Raw genomic sequence first — 6,173 nt, forward strand, 5'->3', positions numbered from 1 at the left:
GTAGAAAGCATGTTCACATCTTCCACTCTTCCTTTGTTTGTGTTCATCCTGGTGTCATTCAGAAATAACATACAAAAGTCACAAAGTGTTATTTATTTAAAGCATTAGTTAGAAAGTGCCTATTAAAGGGAAGTTAACATGTGGGTGGAGTAACATGAGTATTTTGTACAACTTTTCTTCAACATTTCAGAAAAGTGTGTAAAATATTTTTATAAATTTTCTGTCTGGAGGACTTTTTGTTGACGCATGATTAAGAACTGTTGATGACAGTAATTAGTCTGATAATCGAGGATTTTGAAGCACGTCCATGTTACCTTTCCTCCACATCATATTGGTAGTTTGATCACTTCTGTCTTATTAACTGATTGTTAACTGAAGTTATTCAGTGTCATTGTGTTTTCTGATGTTCTCTGTGTTACAGTGATACAGGGTCAGGATGACTGGGGAGTGACTTACAGCTCTACTGAGATCTGTGCCTTAAAAGGATCAACAGTGGACATGAGCTGCACCTACACATACCCATCCACTGTAAAAAGAGTTGAAAATAGATTCTGGTTCACAAAAGAGAGTAATGGTGTTTATACGGATTTAAGAACAGACCCACAGTATTCAGGTCGTGTGCAGTCTAACTGTGTTAACAACAACTGCACTCTGAGAATCACAGACCTGAGAGAGAGCGACTCAGCTGAGTACAAGTTCAGATTCATTATAGAACAAGAAGGTGGGAAATATACTGGTTTACCTGGAGTCACTTTGTCAGTCACAGGTAATATTTTTGACTGATTATTTTTAAATTTAGTTCAAAGTGTTTAATTTCTTGAAATCACTGTAAATGTTTGTAAACTTCTTATGTATGTATTTATGAACATAATTAACATTGTTCATTACCACATATTTACAGAGCCTCTCAAGCTGCAGGTGCATCGACAACATTCAAATACTTACCTGTCGTGTGTCAGCAGTTGCGATGGTCAAACTTCCTTCATCTGGTTCAAGAATGGAGAGAAAGTACCTGAAAATAACAGGTATTACTATCCAGATGTCGTTGGTCACGCAGACGAGTACACCTGTGCTGTCAAAGGTTATGAGAAGTTCCCGTCTCCTCCAGTGTGTGAGTTTACTTTCTGTTCCATCTAATGGAGACTTTAACATGTTGATGTAACTCAGTGGTATTTGGTGATTTGTTGTACAGAAGTGATTGACAACCAAACAGCTGCACTAAGATTCTAGACTTGTTGAATAAATATTCATTTTATGTGTCTTCACTCCAAATTAAGCCACAAAATAACAGATCACAGATCCGTCTGTATCTTCAATTTATTCAAGGACTTTTTTAAGTCTGGTCCGTCCACAAGAGTAAACAGAATCTAGTCACATGATTGTTCAGATGTGAGGAGTTATAAGATATTATTCTTACTTGTGTTTTGAATGTTAGTATGCAGAACTTTATCTTCCTGACCTACTGGAGTTCATCAGTAAACGTGAAAGTGTCCAAAGACACTGAACCAGGATAATTTCCTTGTTCACTGATGAACTATGAAACATTTTGTCTGTGATCTTTATGTTCATTTGGATTTATGGTGATTAGGTTGAAGTAAGATTAATTAGTTTGGTATTTCTGATTTCTGTCTATTTCCAACATGGACCTCCTTTGTCAACACACATATTAAAATTGAATGAAATGTTTTTATTTGTTCTCCTCCAGATGCTCCAAAGCTTCCCTCTGTGTCAGTGAGTCCCTCTGCTGAGATAGTGGAGGGCAGTTCAGTGACTCTGACCTGTAGCAGTGATGCTAACCCAGCAGCTAATACACCTGGTACAAGAAGAATGGAGATCCAGATCTTCATCCTCTCAGTAAAGAACCACAGCTTGTCTTGAGCTCCATCCAGTCCTCTGACTCTGGAGAGTATTACTGTACAGCTGAGAACGAGCTGGGGAGGACGTCTGAATACATCTCTATAGATGTGACATGTGAGTGAAACGCAGCTGATTTAAATCAACTTATGACAAGGTTTAAAAACGTTATTACCCAGTCAGGTGTTTTGCTGATGGTGCACTTTCTCCAGCTCTGCCTGTTTCACCTTCACAGTCTGCTGCTGTTGTTCACTGAGCAGCTACAGTAGATGATGAAATGATGTTTGATTCACAAACTGTTTCCAGATCTGCACAGATGTTCATTGATCCAGAAAACCACTTCTAAAGTTTCAGATGCTCCCACACATAAATACACATCCAACATCTAATGTGTCCAGAGTCCTGTTATCAACTCTGTCTCTGAGAAATGATCTGTAGTACTTATATACTAGTTTGTATTGCCACGAATATTTTGATGGAAACAAAATTGCTGTCTTCATTTCATTACGTGGCCATGTTTTTAGAATTGTTGGAAGAGAAAACGTTTCGTTCCCCACACAGTTAAATTACAGAACCAGCATCATCAGTTGGTGCCATGAATTCACTGGAGATCGGAATTGACATCATTTTCTTTTCCAGTTCCCCAGTATTTAGAACACATTTGAAACACATTTGTGTGATGTCATTTACCACAGCTTACTCTTAAAAATGGAACAGGAACAAGTTGCCCTAACACACACACAATCACACAAACTTTTTAAATATATGCGTTACACTGTTTGTCTGGCAGAAGGCACTGTGGAGTTTATGTTTCTACCTGAGACTGAAACAGTCACATGACTCGTATCTTATCCCTGATTGGTGGAACTTGTGACGTTACAACCATCCCCGTGTTTCAACCATACCCGGTCTCCCCGATGCCTTGGGTGAGCTCTGTAAGAACAAAACTTTATGAACATAACTCTTACACTACAAAATAAAAACTGCACAAAACTCTGAACATAGCGCATCTTAAAACCCTTCAGGTCCGTGATCTGTCAGTAAAGTAACTCTGACCAACCAAGCCCATCAGCAGCGTCTTTATGAAAACTGCGGCACCTTTAACGTGTGACTGAATTTTTACCTTGTTGTCAGTTAATCAGCCGATGAGCGTAAGGTGTGTGGGCAGGAGAAGAGAAAGTAAAGAAAAGAAAAAGTTCAATCATACCCCTTTAACAAAAGTTGTCCGTTCCTCACATTGGAAAAGAAATAAAAGCCACGTCCGTACAGAAATGAATGATCAGTCAGCGGCTCTGGATGATGAGTGTAGCTCGTTCCTGATGAAATCCATGGCTGTCGTCGGGTTCACAAAGCGGCGCAGTCCCTCTTTTGTGTCGATTCTGACCGTGGCTGGGTACTGTAGACCAAACTTCACCCCACGTTGGTGAAGCATCTTTTTGCACTCCCTGAAGGCATCGTGTTTGGTTACGGTTCCCCTGGAGAAGTCCGGGAAAATCATGACTCGTTTTCCTTCCCACTGAATTTCACCTTTCTCTTGGGATGCACGTAGGATGCGGTCTCTGTGCCCGATCGCATAAACTTTGCAATCAAAGTCCGACCATTTACGTTGCTCCGGGCAGCCGCGGTCCGGGGACCGAGTCTGTGAGCGCGTTCAACAAACCAGCCCCGCGACGGAGTAGTAATATCCAACATTTCAGGCAACGATTTCTCCAGGAATGCGATTGTGTCCCCAGCTTCACAGCCTTCGGGAAAGCCGACAAAACGCAGATTATTACGCCTGCTCCGGTCTTCCATGTCGTCTATCCTGTCACGAAGAGCTTCAAGTTCTGATCCAGTGGCTGGCGGATTAGCCTTCAGCTCGGTTTCTGCATCCTCCAGGAACCCGAGTCTCCCTTCCACGTCGCTGATTCTCGCCACGATAGTTGACAATTTCTCCTCCATTGATGACGTCACTTTGCGTATCTCCCCCAGACTTTGCATCTCACCAGAAATCTGTTTCAGAACCGTAAAAATGCCAGACAGCTTATCTTTACATCATAGCTGCTTGAAGCAGTTTGACACCTCAGTGTTCTGCTTTTATTTTTGTAGTTTTCACACTCAGCAGCATCCTGATCACAGAGTGAAGAGAGAGAACTGACCAAGAACAGCACAGACTCTAATCAATAATATTTCTCCTCTTATCCTGGTCAGTAAACTGCATTAAAGGTCACAGGTTCAATACATTCCTGTTCACTTCACTGCACCTTCAGACTGGGTGCACACTGAGTTTAACTGTAGAAAGCATGTTCACATCTTCCACTCTTCCTTTGTTTGTGTTCATCCTGGTGTCATTCAGAAATAACATACAAAAGTCACAAAGTGTTATTTATTTAAAGCATTGGTTAGAAAGTGCCTATTAAAGGGATGTTAACATGTGGGTGGAGTAACACGAGTATTTTGTACAACTTTTCTTCAACATTTCAGAAAAGTGTGTAAAATATTTTTATTAATTTTCTGTCTGGAGGACTTTTTGTTGACGCATGATTAAGAACTGTTGATGACAGTAATTAGTCTGATAATCGAGGATTTTGAAGCACGTCCATGTTACCTTTCCTCCACATCATATTGGTAGTTTGATCACTTCTGTCTTATTAACTGATTGTTAACTGAAGTTATTCAGTGTCATTGTGTTTTCTGATGTTCTCTGTGTTACAGTGATACAGGGTCAGGATGACTGGGGAGTGACTTACAGCTCTACTGAGATCTGTGCCTTAAAAGGATCAACAGTGGACATGAGCTGCACCTACACATACCCATCCACTGTAAAGAGAGTTGAAAATAGATTCTGGTTCACAAAAGAGAGTAATGGTGTTTATACGGATTTAAGAACAGACCCACAGTATTCAGGTCGTGTGCAGTATATCTGTGTTAACAACAACTGCACTCTGAGAATCACAGACCTGAGAGAGAGCGACTCAGCTGAGTACAAGTTCAGATTCATTATAGAACAAGAAGGTGGGAAATATACTGGTTTACCTGGAGTCACTTTGTCAGTCACAGGTAATATTTTTCACTGATTATTTTTAAATTTAGTTCAAAGTGTTTAATTTCTTGACATCACTGTAAATGATTGTAAACATCTTATGTATGTATTTATTAACATAATTAACATTGTTCATTACCACATATTTACAGAGCCTCTCAAGCTGCAGGTGCATCGACAACATTCAAATACTTACCTGTCGTGTGTCAGCAGTTGTGATGGTCAAACTTCCTTCATCTGGTTCAAGAATGGAGAGAAAGTACCTGAAAATAACAGGTATGACTATCCAGATGTCGTTGGTCACGCAGACGAGTACACCTGTGCTGTCAAAGGTTATGAGAAGTTCCCGTCTCCTCCAGTGTGTGAGTTTACTTTCTGTTCCATCTAATGGAGACTTTAACATGTTGATGTAACTCAGTGGTATTTGGTGATTTGTTGTACAGAAGTGATTGACAACCAAACAGCTGCACTAAGATTCTAGACTTGTTGAATAAATATTCATTTTATGTGTCTTCACTCCAAATTAAGCCACAAAATAACAGATCACAGATCCGTCTGTATCTTCAATTTATTCAAGGACTTTTTTTAAGTCTGGTCCGTCCACAAGAGTAAACAGAATCTAGTCACATGATTGTTCAGATGTGAGGAGTTATAAGATATTATTCTTACTTGTGTTTTGAATGTTAGTATGCAGAACTTTATCTAACTGACCTACTGGAGTTCATCAGTAAACATGAAAGTGTCCAAAGACACTGAACCAGGATAATTTCCTTGTTCACTGATGAACTATGAAACATTTTGTCTGTGATCTTTATGTTCATTTGGATTTATGGTGATTAGGTTGAAGTAAGATTAATTAGTTTGGTATTTCTGATTTCTGTCTATTTCCAACATGGACCTCCTTTGTCAACACACATATTAAAATTGAATGAAATGTTTTTATTTGTTCTCCTCCAGATGCTCCAAAGCTTCCCTCTGTGTCAGTGAGTCCCTCTGCTGAGATAGTGGAGGGCAGTTCAGTGACTCTGACCTGTAGCAGTGATGCTAACCCAGCAGCTAAATACACCTGGTACAAGAAGAATGGAGATCCAGATCTTCATCCTCTCAGTAAAGAACCACAGCTTGTCTTGAGCTCCATCCAGTCCTCTGACTCTGGAGAGTATTACTGTACAGCTGAGAACGAGCTGGGGAGGACGTCTGAATACATCTCTATAGATGTGACATGTGAGTGAAACGCAGCTGATTTAAATCAACTTATGACAAGGTTTAAAAACGTTATTACCCAGTCAGGTGTTTT

The 6,173-nt window shown here is 40.0% G+C and overlaps 1 long non-coding RNA gene across 1 annotated transcript; it reads left to right on the top strand.

The window, feature by feature from the left end:
- The first annotated feature begins 4,667 nt into the window (after window positions 1-4,667).
- On the top strand, window positions 4,668-5,852 carry LOC115587938 (uncharacterized). The gene is made up of 3 exons (XR_003985242.1): window positions 4,668-4,893; window positions 5,029-5,238; window positions 5,834-5,852. It is a non-coding gene; the product is annotated as an uncharacterized LOC115587938 (long non-coding RNA).
- Window positions 5,853-6,173: the final 321 nt, after the last annotated feature.

The sequence above is a fragment of the Sparus aurata genome, chromosome 1, assembly GCF_900880675.1.
Source record: "Sparus aurata chromosome 1, fSpaAur1.1, whole genome shotgun sequence".
Classification (NCBI taxonomy): Eukaryota; Metazoa; Chordata; class Actinopteri; order Spariformes; family Sparidae; genus Sparus; species Sparus aurata.